Here is a 20,113-nt window from a genome sequence, read left to right as displayed (position 1 = left end):
TGAAAGTTCAGACTGGTTAAGTCCATACCCTCTATGGAAAAAGTGTTGAGAAAGAGAACATCAAAGTGTATGTGCCTTGGTTAGAGAGAGAGTTGGACCTTTTTGTTGGATTATGCCGCATTTTATAGCACGTAGATATAAAAATTGTTATTTAGCTGTGTCAGCACTTTCTCAAAAACATCCATGTCTGGGGTTCTCAAGTGGACCCAAGTAATGGGATTGGAGACGGGACAGGAAGAGGCTGCCTTAGTTTCCTGGGTTGAAAAAAGTTGGCCACTCTTTGCTTTCGCAGTTTGCCGGGATTGCTTGGGTCAATTTCCATTCCTGGAATCCTGGATAAACGTTTTGGTTGGAAGTTGTTTTCCCTACTTTGTCACAGGGTCTGGAGCAGACACAGACCTCCCCACAATATTTCATGCCTGTGTGACCTATGCCTTGGATTACTGCAAAACATTCCCTTCCCATAGATGTCTAGGAAGCTTACTTTGGCTGGTGCCAAAGAGATGGTGTCATTTCAGGGGCACAAGCTAAAATAGCACATTGCACTAAAGCTATGCAGGCCGTCTTAGCCCCCAGTCCACCCCCCTGATTTATGGCCCCCAGTGACCTCAGGGTGACTTATTTAGATCAGGCCAAAGCCAAAAAGGGGCCCAGAATCACAAAGAAAGCATTTTAAATGCTTATTTAATATCTCTGTAGGCAGCCAGTAAAGTCTTTTTAGGAATAGTATGAGATAGCCTTGAGTATATCTTCTACAGGACTTGAGTTGAAAACTACAAGTATATGCATACCCGTTGTTTGTATGGGGGGAAAATAGTTTAAAAAAAAAGGAAATGTGTAGTTGTTATGACCAAAGCAGTGAAATAAGTTGGGAGTATTGCCCTTGCTCTTTGATGGGAGTTACTTCACTTACTGAAGTCAACCTATTTATTAAAGAAATGTGATGTATCCCGTTACCTATACCTCACATGTTTTACTGTGCTTAGCAAGTGTAGGCTTATTCCACTTCTCATGTATTTTTGGATGGCTAAATTTTGTCTGTTGATTGTTTACCAAACGGCTGTGATGTTTAATGAAAATGTTTGCAATTCAGTTGGTTTCAGGAGAGATTTTAAAGAAGGAAAAGGTATTAGTTGAGTCAAGTTGAAATGACTGTTTCAAGTACCAGAAGGACAGAGAGGAAGAAAAAAAAAAATAGTGACTGTTCCTGTCAAGTAAAAATGGACGGAAGAAAATGAAACCACAATGCAGGGGCTGGTGGGATATTGAACGTTCATGTACTTCCTTGACAGTAAGTTCCAGGCTGGATTGGGGGCTGGTTTCTCGGGCGCCTGAAATGTGGAGATGCCTGGCCGACTAGGCGGGTGATGATTCCATACCATGTGTGCACTGCAGAGTGAAGGGATTTGTCAAGAATCTGAAGTGTTCGATCCTTGTTGATAGACAAACCAGGTCGTTTGAGCTGAAAAACCACTTCATTTTGTGCTGTGTAGACGGAGTGTATCTCATCACTCATCAAGAATTTCCCTTCAAGAAAAATGACAATTTACTTGATCACTTTTAGATATTTTTAAGAGAAAGATTTTGACATATACGCTGGGATAACAATCAAAAGGCAGGTATAATGGCCAGCTTCACTCCAGAGGCAAGTTAATGATAATTTATATTATCGTCATTCTTTCACGTGTGGACTTTCCATATCTTATGCTTTTTCATGCCTCAACTTGCTTAACAGAGGCTTCAGGCAGAAGACACTTGAAGATCAATGATGGATACAAGTAAAAAATTCTAGATATTAAAATATAAAAGTGAGGAAAATGTGAACTTTTGGCAGGGTGAGGTGTCTATTTTCCCAACTGAGGGAGAGAGAAAACACTGTGTCAACCTTTGTAAAGATTGTCATTAATAGGTAACCTAGTAAACAGAGAAAAGATCTTGAGGGTATGTCATCTCTGCTGTATTAGGAGGTTTAACCCTAGGAAATAATTATTTCTAAATAAAATAAAGAGAACTAAAAACAAGTTGCTGCCCGTCTGGAAAGTGACGAGGTTATGGTGCCACCTTTTCACTGCAAGTCTTTCCTTCTTAGTCTTTGGATCACTGGGAGTTAAGAGTTTAAATGTTTATACTGTACAACTCAAGCAGCAACAGGGGGACACCGGCTGGTCTCTTCTCCCTCTTGACGTCATTCTAAACTGCCCATTCAGTGTAAGGAGTGATGAGCCGAGAACCAGGAAGAAAATAACTTGACTTTCAGATCATAAATTGAGTCAGCTGGTTGAGCAGTTGAAGATTTTTTTTTTTCACTCTATGAATTGGCATTCAGGAAACTCTGACAGGGAGTAAATACGAAAACATGTTCTATGGTGGGATTTTCCTTCCTATTTATAACAGCCCGACGAACTGATAGAATGGCATTTGAAGAAAAGTGTGTCAAAGAATCTAATATGCAGATAGGATTCATAGAAGGCACTTTTAACCACTTTCAGATAAATTATATGACTGAAATATTACGAAAAACAATCTCTGAAAAACAATCTCTTCTCCTTCAACTTCTGGTTTATATGTTCAGGGTTACCAAGGATGTCTTCGAGGTGGGGCATGCCTCAGCCCACTATTAATCTCCATTAGCAGCTCTAAAGACTAAAAAATAAATTAGAATTTAGAGTCCAAATATAAAGCATGATAAAAAGCTTTTTCAGAAAACATTGCTATTTTGAATGATTTGAACTCTATAATCTGAGTAAAAAATCATATGCTTACGCTGCAAACAGTTTCCAGTGGAGGGCAGACCCCTTTTCTGGCCATATTGCTGTACTAAGTACTTGGCATCCAAAAATTCTAGAGCCACCATGTTTGTAAATCTTTGATTTTTTTTTTTTTTTTTACCATTCAGACTTCCAAACTGAGGGAAGATAGCATAGCTGAAAGAGCAAAATATTTGGACTCAAAAGACCTAATTCAACTTACTAGTAGCTTGACTTTAGGCAAGTTACCTAACCCTTCAGAATCTTCACTTTCCTTCTTCCACTTGGAGATGATGATAATTATGGTGATGGTGATGATGCTGGGGTGGTGATGATGGTAATGTGATAAAGATGGTGGCGGTGGTGGTGGTGACCTCCCCCACAAACTGCTTGAAGTTAAAGGAGATAATGTATGCGATAATGGAAAACCAGTAAGGACTTACTACGTAAATGTCAATGATTTTTTAATTGTGATTTTCTCAGCTGTCCCAGTCTCCCAAGTCTATACAATTCTCCTCTTCTACTCTTGGCCTGTGATTAACAAAGACACAAGCTGATGAGAGCACAGCTATTGAGACTGCTCACTTCAAATGCTTTCCTGGGAATATAGAGGTGCGTCTGGCTCATGAATTAACAAGCCTGGCTGCTATCCGACCTCCACCATTTGACAAAGGCAGGACTCAGAATAACCCCTTCACTTGGCACAAAATGAATTTGTGATTTCTTACCTTTTTTTTTTTTTTTTTGGCTTTAACCAATCTGGTCTCCCTCTGAAAATCCTTTGAGTATTAAAGAGTGATATAAGCTATGGCAGTTTTCTTGTGGAGAGAGTCCCCTTTGCCTTGGTCAGGAAAGCTGGAGGTGAAGAATCATATCTTTAACAGTATCTTTAACAATACACAGGCCCTTTCTCCTGGGTAAATATTTACTTGGGGTAAACACACCACAGTTACTGCCTCTGCATGCCGCTTTACAGAGTACTTTTTAAAAAGTAATTTGATAAAGGCTGGGCTCTCTATATTTGTTAAACCATTTCTAATTTAAAGATAACACTTATTGAAACTTGAATTATACATATGTTAATGGCATTTTAGGACAGTAATTAAGATTTTAAACAAAGCCTCTATGACGTTTCCTCTAGTGGTGTTTTGCTTTGTTTTCACTTCCATTGCTTTTTAAAATATTTTCAGTGGTAAAACCTCCTGGAGAAATCATGGTAATCTGTTTATGTATATTTGTGTGTCAATATATTAATGTGCACACAGGAGGACAAACATCAGTTCAGTTGTTTATAATAATAGTTCATGGGACAGAGAGCAAGTTAATGGGATCTACCCACTGTGAACTAATCACCAAATCTTTATTGAGCACCACTCAATAAAAGTTAGGACTAGGGCACATAACTGGTCAGGCTGGAAATGGTCCCAGCTGTAGGAGGGGAGACTGGGGAGGGTCAACCCAGGTCCTCCTGACTCCTGGAAGGACAACTGCTGCTGGGTCAGAAGCATCCTCTTCTGTATGAGAAAAGACAACACATCTTGTCATTTACACCACGGACTAGAGTGAAGAGGACAGAAAAAAGCCCTGTGTGTCTTCCTAACATTAATGATACACCCAAAAGACAGATGTTTGTGCCTTTATAAGCTACCAGGCAATATTGAAAACTGCACATAGTGAGTCAGTAGCTCATTACCCACCTCTTGGCAGGGGAAGGAGATGGCAAACCTGCAGGCCAGACCCAGCCCACTGCCTGTTTCTGTACGGCCTGCCATAAATGGTTTTTACAAAAAGACAGACATTTGCAAATCGATTTGGTGACAGGGAACATTGACCTTGAACTTCAATTAAGCAAGATGTTATCCCAAAGAAAAAGAATTCCATTCTTCTCCTTAATAGACTGGTGTTATAAAAAAAAAAAAGCTCAATTATTAATTATTATATTTTGAATTTTGTCCATAAAAAATGTGAAAGTTTGTTTTCTCTCTTGTTATATGTAAGTATACAATTTCCTCATTTTTTACCTCTTGGCCCCAAAGCCTAAAATGCTTACTATCTGACTCTTTACAGAAGAAGCCTGCTGACCCCTGGTTTAGGTCATCACGTTCCATCATTTTGCCTCTTAAGGTCATTGTCTCTCCCACTAGCTCTTCCCCTTTTCATGTCCGGTGAGAGGGTCCTATCATTTTATTTTTATTATTATTATTATTTTTTTGCGGTACGTGGGCCTCTCACTGTTGTGGCCTCTCCCGTTGGGGAGCACAGGCTGGCTCTGGACGCGCAGGCTCAGCGGCCATGGCTCACGGGCCCAGCCACTCCGCGGCATGTGGGATCTTCCCGGACCAGGGCACGAACCCGTGTCCCCTGCATCGGCAGGCGGACTTTCAACCAGGGAAGCCCCCTATCATTTTAAAATCCCCATTTAAGAGAAGATTTATCCCCTCTTATTTTTATTTAAATATTATTTTTAAGAGAACACATGTCCCCATATTACATTGCTCTGTAACACCAACTGGTAGGATGATGAAAAATTAACAGTCCAAGACAAAACCAAAGACAGAATGCGCTGGGTGGGGGAGGGCAGAGAAGGCAGCATGATGTAAGCAGAGACACACAGGAGGACTAAGGCCTGTTCTCCCCGCCCACTGATAAGTGAGGTGAAAGAAGGCGACGCACAGGAGGTGTCCAGGGTCCTTCCCACTTACTCCTCTGCATGACTTCAAGGCACTCTCCTCCTCATTTGACTCTTTGGGTTCTTTGTCCCCGAGATCTGAAACCCTGGACCTCCTTGCAAGAGATGACTGATGCACAAACATGACTCGAGGCCGTCTCCTTGGCTTTTCCACACACACACCACTCCAAGTCTCCCAATTCATCAAAAAGTGATAGTGCCAACCTTGGGGGCATCTTTCAAAGAAACCACAAATTGGAAATATATCCCCTTTACGCTAGGAGATTACAAGGGATTAGCAGAGCTTTGATCATCCCCAAAACAGTGCTGGCTCTTGCCCACTGCCCTCTGTCTGTAGGGCAGACCCGTTGATGTCCACTCAGCCTGCATGTTAATTCAAGGACAAGAAAGCCGTTTCAAAACAGGCACGAAGGAAAGAACGAAAAGCACCACCACACACACCCTCGCTCGTTCAGTGGGGGCCGCTCAGCTCCTGGTTGCTAAGCATTGGAAGGAGCTGGAATGTTTAGCACTATTAGGCATCTCTGAGCAGTTCTAACTTGCTGGAGGGGAAAAATATCTTACTATAAAAAGAGCTCAGGAGCCATTGTACACTGCCGGTGAGACTATAAAATGGTGCAGTCACTATGGAAAACAGGTGCAGTTCCTCAAAAAATTAAAATTAGTTCTTTAACATATGATCTAGCAATCCCACTTCTGGGCATATACACAGAAGAACTGAAAGCAAGGTCTTGAAGAGATAATTGTACATATGTTCACAGCAGCATTATTCACAATAGTCGAAAGGTAGAAACAACACAAGTGTCCATCAGCAGACGAATGGGTCAACAAAATGTGGTCTATACATGCAATGGAATATTATTCAGCCTTAAAAAGGAAGGAAATTCTGACACATGGTATAACATGGATGAACCCCGAGGACATTAAGCTAGGTGAAATAAGCCAGACACATCACTGTATGATTTCATGTATCTGAGGTGTGTAGAGAGTCAAATTCATAGAGACAGAAAATGTCAGGGTGACTTCCAGGCGGTAGGCAGAGGGGGAAATGGGGAGTTGTTGTTTAATGGGTCTAGCTTCAGTTTTCAGTGTTACAAGATGAAAAGTGTCCCGGAGATTGGTTGCATAACAGTGTGAATGTACTTAATGCTACTAAACTGTAGACTTAAAAATGATTAAGGTGGTAAATCTTACATGTATTATATCTACATACGTATATAACATATATATATTTCCACATTAAAAAAAAAAGAGTTAGGAATGGGTACCCCCAAAAAACAAAACAAAACAGGAAAGAACCAGACAGTTCCTGAAAGTCTGCAAAAAGGTTGCTTTTTCTTGAACCATGTAAACTTAACAACAGGGAACTGAATACCCAGGTGAGATAGAAATGGTCCCAGGGAGCTGATTCTGCCCAGGGCTGGGCATATCTGACACAGTCTTAGAAAGACTGTTTTCTCCATAGCAGGATGTGTAAGAATGAGGTCTGGGAATTTTTTCTACCAATGTCTGCCTAGCTGGGAATCATTTTTAAAATCTCTGCATAAATATTTTGGGATTAGCACTTACCGAGGCTTCTCTAGAAAGGAGTAGCATAATTAGCAGATGCAGCCCCTCAGGAGCTTATGAACTATGTAGGGATAGAAGATGTATTTTTTTCATTCATTAAAGACTATCTGTTGATAGTCTACCATGTGCTGGATTCAGTTCTACTTGGCTCTAGAGGCTCGAAAGGACCTCAGGGCCGACTTGGATATCAGGAGGAGAATGTTCCAGGGAGAGTCGGGAGGCCAGTGTGGCTGCAGCACGATGTGAGCACAGCCAAGGGCAGTAGAAGCTGCAACCCTAGAGGTTTCTGTTAGGAGGGAGGGTGTCCAGCTCCTATAAGCCTTACAGGCCATTGTATGCATTTGGGGTTTGCTCTATGGGAGATGGGGAGCCATTGGTGAATGTTGAGCAGAGTGACATAATCTGATTTGCCTTTCAAAAGGATAATTCTGGGGCTTCCCTGGTGGTGCAGTGGTTGAGAGTCTGCCTGCCGATGCAGGGTACACAGGTTCGTGCCCCAGTCCGGGAAGATCCCACATGCCGCGGAGCGGCTGGGCCCGTGAGCCATGGCCGCTGAGCCTGCACGTCAGGAGCCTGTGCTCCACAACGGGAGAGGCCACAACAGGGAGAGGCCCGCGTACCATTCTGACTACTGTCTGGAAAATTAAAATGGGGGCATAAAAGGCAAAAGCAGGGAAGCCAGTTAGAAGAGGATGGCAACAGTCCAGGAGAGAATTGGTGGGGAACTTAGCAGGCCTGATACCGATTGAATTCTGGAGGTAAGGAGGGAAATGTTACCAAGGATGTCTCCAAGACTCTGGCCCAAGCATCTGGAAGGATAATGCTGCTCTTTACTGAGATGAGGAAGGCTGCTGGAGAAGCAGGCTTGCGTTGGGGTAGTATGGCCATGATGGGGAAGCAGGAGTCCACTTTGAGATAGTTTAGATATAAATAGGGGATGACTTCATGAAGTCCCACTCCAAGTACCCAGAATAGTGGGCACTAGGAAATATCTGTTGAAATGTTGACGATAAAGCAGCATATGCATAAATGAGAATTATTCATAGATTTATCTCTAGCTTATGGGGATTGGGCTGTATAACCTATATGGGCTGTTGCATAAAACCAGGAGCTGGAGAAGCAATACAAACTGTGCAAAACACTTAAAGGAAATTAAAGGAAAGATCGGGGGAAGTGGTGGATCATCTGGGCAGGCTTTTTTTTTTTAATAAATTTATTTATTTTATTTATATTTATTTTTGGCTGTGTTGGGTCTTCATTGCTGTGTGCGGGCTTTCTCTAGTTGCGGCGAGCGGGGGCTACTCTTTGTTGCGGTGCGCAGGCTTCTCGTTGCGGTGGAGCACGGCTTCAGCAGTTGTGGCTCACAGGCTCTAGAGCGCAGGCTTAGTAGTTGTGGCACACGGGCTTAGTTGCTCTGCGGCATGTGGGATCTTCCCGGACCAGGGCTCGAACCGTGTCCCCTGCATTGGCAGGAGGATTCTTAGCCACTGCGCCACCAGGGAAGCCCTGGACAGCCTTCTTGAAGGTGAATATTTGAAGGAGAGAGCTTAACATCCTTGGGAGCACTGTTCTGATATATAGAATAATTATGGAAATGCATCCATGAACTTTCCATCTTCACGTGGCCTCTCTGCTTTTGGTGCTACGCTCACCACGTTAAAATGCTTGCATCTCGGGCAGGAATAAAGAAGTAGACATAGAGAATGGACTTGATGTCATGGGGTGGGAGGGGGGCAAAGCTGAGACGAAGTGAGAGTAACATCAATATATATACACTACCGAATGTAAAATAGTTGGCTGGTGGGAAGCAGCAGCAGCAGCATAGCACAGGGAGATCGGCTTGGTGCTTTGAGATGACCTAGAGGGGTGGGATATGGAGGTTGGGAGGGAGGCTTAAGAGGGAGGGGATATGGGGATATATGTATACTTATAGCTGATTCACTTTATTGTGCAACAGAAACTAACACGGTATTGTGAAGCGATTATATTCCAGTAACGTTCTATTAAAAAAAAAAGCTTGCATCTCTTGCCCTTTCGCTCCTAGGCTGTACATCCGTAGCATCTCAGCTAAAGAGACCTCTTTAGGGGTTTTTATTCTTATTCTCCTAATAGAAGGCAGGCAAGCGGTCAATCCCATTGCTCAACTCCCTGCCTTTTTTCCCTTCCCCAAGGAGATTTATCAGCCTCCCTCAGTAACGTATCCATTTAACAGTCAAGCGCTAGCAATCAGCACATTTGCTTGTATTTTAACTCAAATCCCGTGAACTATGTCTTCAGTCACCTTACTTTAATCCTGGGGGGAAATTGTTCTTCCTCCTGTAAGATAGTCTTTCGTATCCTCAAAAACCATTAAAAGAACATATTAACACAGCAGTAATTCTCCAGACCTTACAATAGCTAGTCAAATATTTGTATTCCACCAGGCACTTGAGTTGAATAGTATATCTATGCCAACAAGAGGGCAAGTGTATCCTGAGTGCCGAACAGGCCCAGATGTCTGTGAATTAGGATCTGAAATGCAGGGGCACACGCCCCACAGCTGTTGAACTTGAATTCCTCTTTGAATGCGGCACCCAGGGCTGAGAGGCACTTCTCAGAGAGGCCTGTGTGCGTTCGTTCTTCTAAAACCTGCCCTTGCCCAGTGCTTACATCCTCATTCTGACCCAGCTACCGTCTTGGGCGCAGAGAACAAATGAGAGCAGGTGTTCAGATTTATCTTCCTCAAGCAGCCCCTTGAGGCTCGTTGAGGACAGGTCATTGAAGGAAGAGGCTGACATATAGCCTTCCAGCCCACAACTCTTGTGCCTGCCAGCAGACAGCTGTTCCAGATGCTTCCTGCTGCTGCTCATGAAAACATAACTGCGATTCAATGAAAGATATTTAATAGGGGATTGCTTGGAGCAGCCCCTTACTTGGGAGATCGGATGAAGCCAAAGCACTTGGATCTGGTGCCATCCCTGTGAAATTTTCACCTCCAAGCAGCCTTAGTGTGAATGACCTATTTCAAACGTGATGGCTGATTACACTTGGGTGGCGTGAATAATTTAATAGGTGTGAGAGCTCTGTCAATGCTGTGATATTACAGCAGCATTGCCCGCCTGGCTAATCATGGAGGGTAACAGCGCCCTGTCCTGTTGTCACGGCTCCTATCCGAAGCTGCCAGGGATGTGGATTGTGTGTGAGCAGAGAAGGAAAGAGGGGAAGTGGGGCCAGGTCTCGTCCCTGCTACCAAAGAAGGCTTTGTGGGTTGAGCAAGCCTGGCTGCAGGAGTCAGATTTCCACTTTCACCTCTGCAAAGTGAAACTGTGCGGGGCCCACGGGGATGGAGCTTTGTATCCAGTATCCCGATTGGGCATAAAATGTATGTTAGTAGGGGGAGGCACCGGACGCTGAAGCTAGCAGGGATAGCTAATGGTTTCCAGGCCTCACAGAGGCGGCCCTGGCCTTTGAAACATGCAGCTGAACTCAAGGCCCAGGAGCAGGAATATGAGAGCAGCTGTAGAGAAGAGCGAACAGCCAGGAGGAATCTGTCATGGCTTCAGAATCTTTCCCTTGTGTTCTAAGGTACCTTGATACTCCCTCCAGCTCTCTCTAACTTTGCTTGAGTGGTAGTGACAGCCGTTTAACCTCAGAGACCTGTTTCCGATGTGAGCTGGACTCCAGAATAATGTCCATGAAGATGGTGAAGATTAACAACCAGTGACAAAGTTTTAAGTAAAATGGCTTCTGGGCCCGTAATTCCTCCTAAAATCACCTCCTGAAGTTAATGATCTCAATTTCATGAGTTAGGGAGGGACCAAACTTTGAAAAGATTTGTGCATCGTTGGGGGGCAGTAAGGAGGAAAGGAATTGAATGAGATTAACAACAGATCTTGCCTAAAATTGAAAGAGAAATGAAAATAATTAAAGGAGTTACTTAAGAAATATTTTAAAAATATGAATGACTGGATAAAAACAGATTTAATTTTTTTTTCAATAATCAGTACACTATTGTTAATGTGTATCAGTCAGGGCAATGTCAGGAAACCGATAGCTTCCATTAGAATAATTCCAAGAAGGTTTATTTACAAAGAGATGACTTACAGAGGTGTGGGTGGATTGTGGGGGAACCAGAGGGCAGAGAGAGACCAACACCACCTGGCTCCAAAGGATGGGAGAGGAAGAGGTTGCTAGAATCTTCAAGGAGAGAGAGCTGTGTAGAGAGGGCTGCCTTGAGGGGGTGGGGGGGAGAGCAGTTGTCTTTTAGGAAGGGGCACAGCCAGCCCAATGTGACCTCAGAGGGAGGAGCCAGGTAATTAATATCCTCACCTCACTCCTTTACCTTTTTCCGATCTCCTGTTGGGGCTCCCCATTGGCCGAACCCTACTGGACATCACAGGGCAGTCGTTGATGTGGTCCCTACCTGGGGACCCCCAGGGCGGGAAGCAGGAGAGAGAAAGGTGGAGAATGGACAGGAAGGGGTCACGTGGGACAACCTGCAAGCCAGGGACTGCAGGGGGCCCAGGGACACAATATAAATAAATCACCTTGGTGAACCTTACAGACAAAGCTCTTCTCTTATGTTTCCCCTAATAATGAGAGAAAAGGGAAGGGATTCATTATGAAGGAAAAGTCCATTTTAGAACCTTAAAAAGAGTCTACATGTCCAGTACCTAGCACTGTGTTTACACGTGCATGCTTCCAGTCACTTCTACATTCATTCTGCATTATTTTATACTTCTTTTAATATCTTTGTGCAATAATATTTGTTAGATTTATACTATTTACCTTCAGCCTTCAGCCGAGTTCAGAGCTATAGGAATTTATACAGTTAATATTCTACCAAAATGTTTGTCAGTCTAGACCAGTTTCTCAAAATATAGTCTGAGAAGCCATCAAGTTTCCCAAGACTCTTTCAGTGGGTCCCCAAGGTCCTCAACAATTTTTAAAAATATAAGAGGATTTAGTCTAGATTATGTTATATATATAAATGTGGGTTTTTTAAAAATTGAAGTACAGTTGATAGACAATATTATATAAGTTACAGGTGTACAATATAGTGGTTCACAATTTTTTAAGGTTATATTCCATTTATAGTTATTAAAAATATGTGCTATATTCCCCATATTCTATCCTTGTAGTTTATTTTATACCTAATAGTTTGTACCTTTTAACCCCCTTTCCCTATAATGTCCCTCCCCTTACCCTCCCCACTGGTAACCACTAGTTTGTTCTCTATATTTGTGAGTCTGCTTCTTTTTGTTATATTCACTAGTTTGTTGTGTTTTTTTTTGATTCCACATATAAGTGATATCATGCAGTATTTGTCTTTCTCTGTCTGATGTATTTCACTTAGCATAATGCCCTCCAAGTACATATACACATAAACCTATGTATATACATATATGTTATATAAAATGGCTAGTCTAGATTGTGTTATTGTGTAATGGGTCTTGAGACCAAAAAATTGGGAAGTGATTTTTATAGATTGTATTATTGCAGAAAATGACCTCTACATGTAATATAATAATAATGTGTGAGAAATCCAATCTCAGGTTGCTGGACAGAAGGGGATTGCTTGCTACATGTAAGACATGTTTTATTTCCTGTCAGCCTTGAACATTTTGCTGGCTATCTTCCACCCATGCAACTTCTAGGTCACTTGGTGCAGAAGCTAGAAGTGGGGGTGAAGGCAGGGTCTAGGATTGAGATCATTTGCCTTAATGCATAGGCCTGATTTCAGCCCCCCCAGGACATCCGCTCCTGGGACATACTAAAATGCTAAGGGTGTTGGCCAGACTAGTTTCCCATTGTGCAAGCAGATGCGTGTGACGATGGTAAGAAAACAACAGCTTGAGATGTTTACTCCCTTGAGGACCTTATCATCAGTACCAGACATGGGCAAAGGAAAATGGGGTTTAGCTCTCACCAGTTCAGAAAGCAGCAAGCAAGACCCAGCTGTCATTTGTCAGGTGGAAACATACTTCTGTAGGTACAGCTCTGATGTCAATAAATACAGGCTTGTTATGCACTTTTTCCAAGAGAAAAGGTGATAGAAGGCAGCAGGGGCACTGTATGCGCTCATTCCTAACATAGTCAATATTCACTGACAATTCTCTACGCTCATTAATATAGAGGTTACAATCATGTAAGTGGTATTAAGCATAGTTCCTGACATCAAGGAATTTATAAACTGATGAGGAGATGTGTACCAAATATTTATGACAGAAGGAAGGTGTGTGATAGGGTCTTATTCAGGGGACACACAAGGGACTTGCAGGAGGATGCAGGTAGGGTTTAGAGGGCCAAGAAGGCATTGGGAAGGAGGTAGTGTTTGAACGGGTCTTTCTAGGCTAGACAGGGTTTTCAGAGACAAACAACAGAGGTAAAAGAAAAAGTGATGGGCAATTCTCAGCGGAAAATTTCCAGGCAGTGGAAATAGCCCGAGCAAAAAGGTAGAAGTAGGAAGTATTATAGGCAGAAGGAATATATGGGAATATAAATGGATAGAGGTCCCTAGATATAACCAAATCTCCGGGACCTTCTGATCAGAGCATCTACTTCATTGCACAATGGCAGTGGGTCTTCAGACATGTTCTGAATTCTGCATTAAATATCTGATGCTCTAAATGAGGAAACTAAATTGGCTGCACTTTGGATGCCCTTCTGCTTTCTTCTAATGAATTATGCATTTACTAGGATTGATTGGTGGTGCAAAGAATAATCAGCCTGGCATTGCCAGTTCTGTTCCCTAAACAAAAACTGGCTTTAAAAATGCCCATGAGAGAAAAACAGGATAAAATTCAGTTTTTAGAAGAGACCATTTTCAGTGCTGCTGAAGTTCAAACACCCTGTTTTATGGCACCAAAAATAATCACAGTTCCCGTAGCACCCATAGTACTTCCTCTTTCATAACACCCACCCGAGTTATTTACCGCTGTCCTCACCACCAGGCTCCCCGAGATGGGCTCCATGACCTTCCTATTTACCTCTGTGGCTCCTTCCCTTAGCAGAGTGCCTGGCACCTGAGTTGAAATAATAACTTGTTGAAATAATAGCTATCATTTGTACCTAGGGATTTTTAAATTAAAATTGATACATGGGTGGGACAGGGGAAGGGGAACTTGTGTTAAGCTGTTACTCCTTTGGAGGGAATCTTTCTCTCCATTGGTGTTAAAGAGTGATGAACTCTCACACTAGCAGAGTTTTCTGTAACATCCCCACCCCAATGCCTAACAAGCTCTGGCCTTCACTGTTTCCCTGGGTGAGGTTTAAGGGCTTCACCAGGGAATCTCTGAATGCTTTGATCAGGGAAGTTTCTGAGGTAGATGAATTAGAGAACCTTCACCAGAAATCAAATCAGCCAGAAACTTGATCTTGGACTTCCAGCTTCCAGAACTGTGAGAAAATACATCTCTGTTGTTTAAGCCCTCCAGTCTGTGGTATCTTGTTATGGCATCCCTAGCAGACTAATATAGTGGGGAAATGGAAAGTCTGCTTCTCTTCAGGGGAGGTGTTAGACCCTGCTCCCACCCCTCCAGATTTTTCCTCGGTAGCCTATTAGCTCTGATGCTAATCTGCAGTAGCTCTTATTTCTCCCAAGACTTTTCCTGCATATCTGTGCTTCTCTCCAGGCCTCTGTCTCTAGAATGAGGTAAATGGAGAAATGTTTGGAACCATCCGACTCTACACAAATAGCTGTAATACAAGGTGGCAGGTGCCCAGCATCTCGGGAGATGTTAAGAGCTAAGATGTTATGAAAGTTCTGAAGTGAGAGGGCAGGGAATGGGGCAAGAGATCTGGGAAAAACAGATGCAAACTAGAGTACTGAAACTGGATCTTGATGAATAGATGTGGCTATTAGGAAACGGGTGAAGGCTACATGGATGGAGATAGGCTGGGGTGGGGGGTGGTGTTGACAAGGTAATAAAAAGATCGAGGTAAGAGTACAGGTGTGCTCCAGAATGGCAGAGTTATTCATCTTTCATTCAGTAAGTAGTTATTGAGCCCCTGTTCTCTGTGGGGATATGGTATATAAGACAGAAACTGTCTCTACCCTTACGATCTCACAGTCCAGTGAAAAAGAGACAAAGAACAACTAAAAAGGTAAAGAAAACCATTACAATTTACAGCTGGTGCTATAAAAGGTACAGGGTATTCAAAAAGAATAACTGAGGGGAAGGATATACTTAAAGATGTGGGTGGTCAGGGAAGAACTCTCTTAGAAGTGACTTGGCATGTTTAAGGAACTGAAAGAAGGCCCTGTGACCTGAGTCAGTAACCTGAGCTTAGTAAGAGGGAAGCCAGAGGCATGAGTGAGGCTGGAAGGACTAGAAGGGATTGGCTCACCAGGGTCTTGTAAGCACTGGCGTAGAATTTGGATATTATTCTATAATAAATGGGGAATGAAGGCAGGGTTTTAAGCAGGAGAGTGACCACAGCATAATTTTTATTTTTAAAGATTACTCTTTCTGTATTAGTTATCTATTGCTACATAACAAATTGTCACAAATTCAGCTGTTTAAAACAACACATGCTTCTCATTTCACAGTTGCTGTGGGTCAGGAGTCCAGGCACAGCTTAGCTTCAGGCTGCAATCAATGTGTCATCCAGGGCTGGGGTCTCATCTGAAGGTTGGACTGAGGACAGATCCACTTTCAAGCTAACATGATGATGGCGAGATTCAGTTTCTGTGGGCTACTGAACAGAGGACCTCAGTTCCTTGTCACATGAGCTTCTCCAACATGGCAGCTTGCTTTATCGAAGCCAACAAGGGACAGATTCAGCTAGCAAGATAGAAATCAAAACCTTTTATAATCTAATCATGAAAGTGACATCTCAGCCCATTTGCCATATTCTATTGGTTAGAAGTCACTAGACTCACGCTCATGGGGAAGGGATTACACAAGGGTGTGAATACTAGGGGGTGGGAATCATTGAGGACCATCTTAAAGTTGGCCCGCCACAGTGGAGAATGGATTCTAGGGAAGGGCAAACTGGAGGCAAGGAGATAAGCGATACAGTCTAGAGATGAAGGATCTCAGAGAAGGGTGATGGCAGTAGAGCTGGAGAGAGTAACCAAGAATGAGAAGTGTCTTGGAGACAAAAGCAACAGGTTTTGTTGATGAATTGCGTGTGGGAGGTAAAGGGAAAAGAGGCATCAGTAACGACTTCTAGATTTCTGGCCCTCTAGCAACTGGTTGGATATTGGTGCTATTTATTATTTTTTTAACTAAGATGGTTAAGTATAGGGGAGGACCAGGTTTGGTTTGGGGGGAGGAGAATCAAGAATTGGGCAGCAAGAAATTAACAGGAATTTTAGGTAGGTACTCAGATATCTGACCTCAGAGGAGAGTTCTGAGTTGGAATATAAATCTGGGAATCTTTAGCACATGAACATGACTTAAAGCCATGAACTGAATGAGATGAGGCCCCACTGTGGGCCCTTGAATACCCCTCTAAGCTGTTTATGTGCAGATCATTCCTAGAACCCCATTTAGTCCTCTGTAAAGTGCCTCAGTCTACCTTTAGAACTGCCTCTCTTTCACTGGCCCTAATTCTAACTATCTTTTAAGAAGAGTATCCAGGTTCCATCCTCTCTCTCCCGGCTGGTTTTGCTTACTTAGCGGGGGTGGGGGCGTGGGGGGATGAGTGTATCATTTGACTTAATCCTACTTGGCCTTGTGCTCTATTTCAGCATTGTCTTAAACAGTGTCATTCAGCTCCCATTCTTAATCTCATTATCGCCATTTAGGTCGTAAACTTTTTGAGGGGTGGGGGTGGGGGGAGCGTTCCTTTTTTTATCCCCCGTCCCTTTCTCAGTTCTCCACAGGTACTTATTGTATGAATGAATGTTTCAATAGCAGTCTTATTTATGGCCATTTTAATAGCTACCAAGAGGCCAAGGGGTGCTATGGGAGTTGTGCAGCTGTTTGGACCTTTGTGACTCTCAGATTTATTGATGCTGAAAAGGACTGGGGGAGTCATCAGATAGGTAAAAGGAAGTGAGAAAGGTGATAGAGTCAGGAAATACCCACAAAACCTGGGCTCAGCTGTCAAGTATCAACAGGGATACAACAGAGACGAACCCAGGTCCAGAATGAAGAGAAGAACAAGGATTTATGACAGACAGGATAGTGGGGCCACTACCACCCATGTTTTCAGGTGCCAAAACCCAGCTTTTGCACATGTATCTAAAGTTGATTCAATTGTGTCACCTTGGACAACTCACATTAACTCCCTTGAATCTTGGTTTTCCCATCCATGAAATGGGAGCAATAATACCTACTGCAGACTTATAGTCAGGAATAAATGATACAGTGCTTCTAAAGTATCTGCTCCAGAATCTAGGGTATACGAAGTAGCCAATGGGAAAAAACAAACAAAAAAACGGTACTGATGAACCTAGTGGCAGGGCAGGAATAAAGACGTAGATGTAGAAAATGGACTTGAGGACATGGGGTGGGGGGGAAGCTGGGACGAAGTGAGAGTGGCATTGACATATACACACTACCAAGTGTAAAATGGATGGCCAGTGGGAAGCTACTGTGTAGCACAGGGAAATCAGCTCTATGCTTTGTGATGACCTAGAGGGGTGGGGTAGGGAGGGTGGGAGGGAGGCTCAAGATGGAGGGGATATGCGGATATATGTATACATATAGCTGATTCACTTTGAGTACAGCAGAAAGTAACACAACAATGTAAAGCAATTATACTCCAATAAAGATTTTTTTAAAAAAGGAAAGAAGATAGCCAATGAACTGTAGTGTTCAGCATCATAAGGATTACGTCAAGTCAACCAAACTCACTAGGGACACATATATTGACCAGAATATACCAGTACTGAACACATACGAGGAATTAGTTGCCAGGAATGTTCGTATCATTTGCTCAACACATTTTCTCTTCTGAAGGAAAGTGTATGTGGGAAGACTGAGTGCTGTCAGGAACTATTTAGTAAGTTGGAAGAAGGACAGAGGGAGGTGGGTGTCTGGAAAAATCCAGCTGTCATGAAGTGTTCAGCCTGTCAAGGCACTCACTGCTCAGGCTGCCCTTCATGGTCGAAGGCAGAGACACAGTGACCAGAGCTTGCTTTGGGGTGCCCTTTCTAGGCATCAAGCGCACTCTGCTCCTACTGTTGTATCATTGGTTGGTTATGATGTCATTGATTAGGCTATGATTTGGGTGGCCTAGAGTCCAGGCCTGAGGATGCAGTCTCCTTATCACAACTGGATAAGGACACAGTGTCCTCAAATGTTCCCTTTTGGTTCATATCTATGCTCATCGACTCTTACTCCCTCACAAGGTGACTGAATTTCAAGCTGGGGAGGGCGGATGCACCTTGCAGTACCATTCTATTTAACATATTCTACGTACACAATTTATTCAGAATGGTGGCTTTACAGATAAGGAAACTGAGGTATAAGGGATTCCCTATTTAAGGATGGAGGCAGAGACCTTGTCTCTGGGTCTTTGTAGACTCCCTGTCTTGGACAATTTCCACTCCAAAGACTCTTTCTATGGAATGTCTCTGTCATATCCACACTTTCCTAAAGGAAACCTTTATATATAGTTCAAATCCACCAAAACAAAATTAAAAGAAAAAAAAAACAACAACTCTGTTTCTCCCCATTGTTATGAGATCTCTGTGCCCAAACAGGCCCTAGAGGAGAGCCCATACAAAGCAAACGTCGTGCCGTGGGCAACCAACTTCACCGCCACACACACACACATACACACACACACACACACACCACCACCACCACCACCACCACCACCACCACCACCACCACCAGAGTCGCCCCAGCGCATTGTTTCAATACACAGCCTCTCTTTTAAGTACCAAAAGGTTAGCCGAAAGGGCCTTTCATGGCCTCGGCTGTTCTCCCCTGCCCTCTCCCTCCGATGCACTCGGTCTCCTGCGCGAATTCCAAGGATAACTCCAAAGCGGTGACACCAGCTAGTGCCAAGGAGCTCGGCGTGGCGGCGATCCGCTGGACGCAGACAGCAAAGCTCACCCTTCGGAGTTGGGCTGAAGTAACTGTCAAGCATCTGGCTGCCCCGCCCCCTCCCCGCCCGGGTGACGCCGTCGGCCCCTCGGCCGAGCCCCGCCCCCGCGCGCTCCGCGCTCCGCGCTCCCCGCCCCCCGCGCGGCCGCCGCGCTCGCTCCACGCGCTGCCGGCCCCGCAACTTCAGCCCGCGCCGCAGCTGCCGGTAGCTGACGCGGGAGGGCCGCCGGCGCCGGGGCCTGGACGCGGGGACCCGACTGCTTCCCGCGACCCTTTGTCCCTTCACCCGAGTGAGCGCGCTCAGGGTAGCTGCAAAGCCGGAGGTGCGGGCGGCCCGGGTCATTGCATTGGCACGGAGGCTGTTATTCTAAGCCGGAGACCTCAAGTGTCCTCCTGTCATGACAAGGAGCCTTCGTCTTTAGGTATGAGCACCTTTTTATTTGTTCTTTTTTGCTTGATTTTGCTGACAACCCGAGTGAGGTCTGTGTGGCGAGGGTGTCCTCGGCTTGCATGAGTGTTGCCTGTTAAGGAGCCGTTGGGACTGGGGCGTCCTCGGCTTCCTCCGTCTGGGAGGGTTCGGGTCTCTGATGCCCACAGGGTAGAGACGCGAAGTTGCCGAGCGGTGCAGGGCACAAGCACTTTTGCAGTCAGAACCGAGGGATGCCCAGGAGAGTGGAGGGACCGGCCCAGAAGATGGTAAGGGGCCCCCGGCAGTGCCCGGCGGCTGGAGCATCTCTGGGGCTAGGACACGCGTGGCCGGACGTTAGGTGCTCTGGGGCGGGCGGTGGCGGGGGCGGGGGGGCGCGGAGAGCGTCCCGGGATGCGGGTCCTGAGCTGCCGGCTGCCACCGAACGACTTCCGGCACTCTCAGCTCCCACGGGGAGTCCAGCTCAGGCTGAGATCGCAGTCTCTGGGGTCCCAACTTGCCCCCAGGCTGCCCGGATTCAGCTTGGCAATGAACCAGCCTCATCCCCGCGTGTCTGAATTACAAATCGGCAATGTGGGGTGACGGGGTGGGGGGATGAGAATTGGGAGGAGGGGCAAGAAGGAGAAATTTGTTGCATTGATGCCCACCAGTGTCTGGAAAAACGGGGGTGGAGAGTGGGAATGGGGTAGGTGAT

At 44.5% G+C, this 20,113-nt stretch overlaps 1 protein-coding gene across 6 annotated transcripts in view; it reads left to right on the top strand.

Annotated features, from left to right (window-relative positions):
• Positions 1-20,113, top strand: part of RIPOR2 (RHO family interacting cell polarization regulator 2) — a 211,109-nt gene that overhangs the window by 103,452 nt on the left and 87,544 nt on the right. Inside the window, exon 1 of one of the 6 annotated variants that reach the window (XM_027128510.1) lies at positions 19,183-19,414. The exons of 3 other annotated variants lie outside the window; for them this stretch is intronic. The gene's annotated coding sequence lies outside the window, so the exon portion shown is untranslated. Of the gene's footprint in view, positions 1-19,182; positions 19,415-20,113 lie in introns of those variants that run through there. 2 more of the 6 variants (XM_027128516.1, XM_027128515.1) reach the window with 2 other exon arrangements.

This window comes from Aethalodelphis obliquidens, unplaced genomic scaffold (genome assembly GCF_003676395.1).
Source record: "Aethalodelphis obliquidens isolate GAN/ISIS:26980383/991018 unplaced genomic scaffold, ASM367639v1 scaffold34, whole genome shotgun sequence".
In the NCBI taxonomy this organism is placed as follows: Eukaryota; Metazoa; Chordata; class Mammalia; order Artiodactyla; family Delphinidae; genus Aethalodelphis; species Aethalodelphis obliquidens.
The sequence above is the reverse complement of the archived record's forward strand: the minus strand, read 5'-3'. Positions and strand labels throughout refer to the sequence as shown.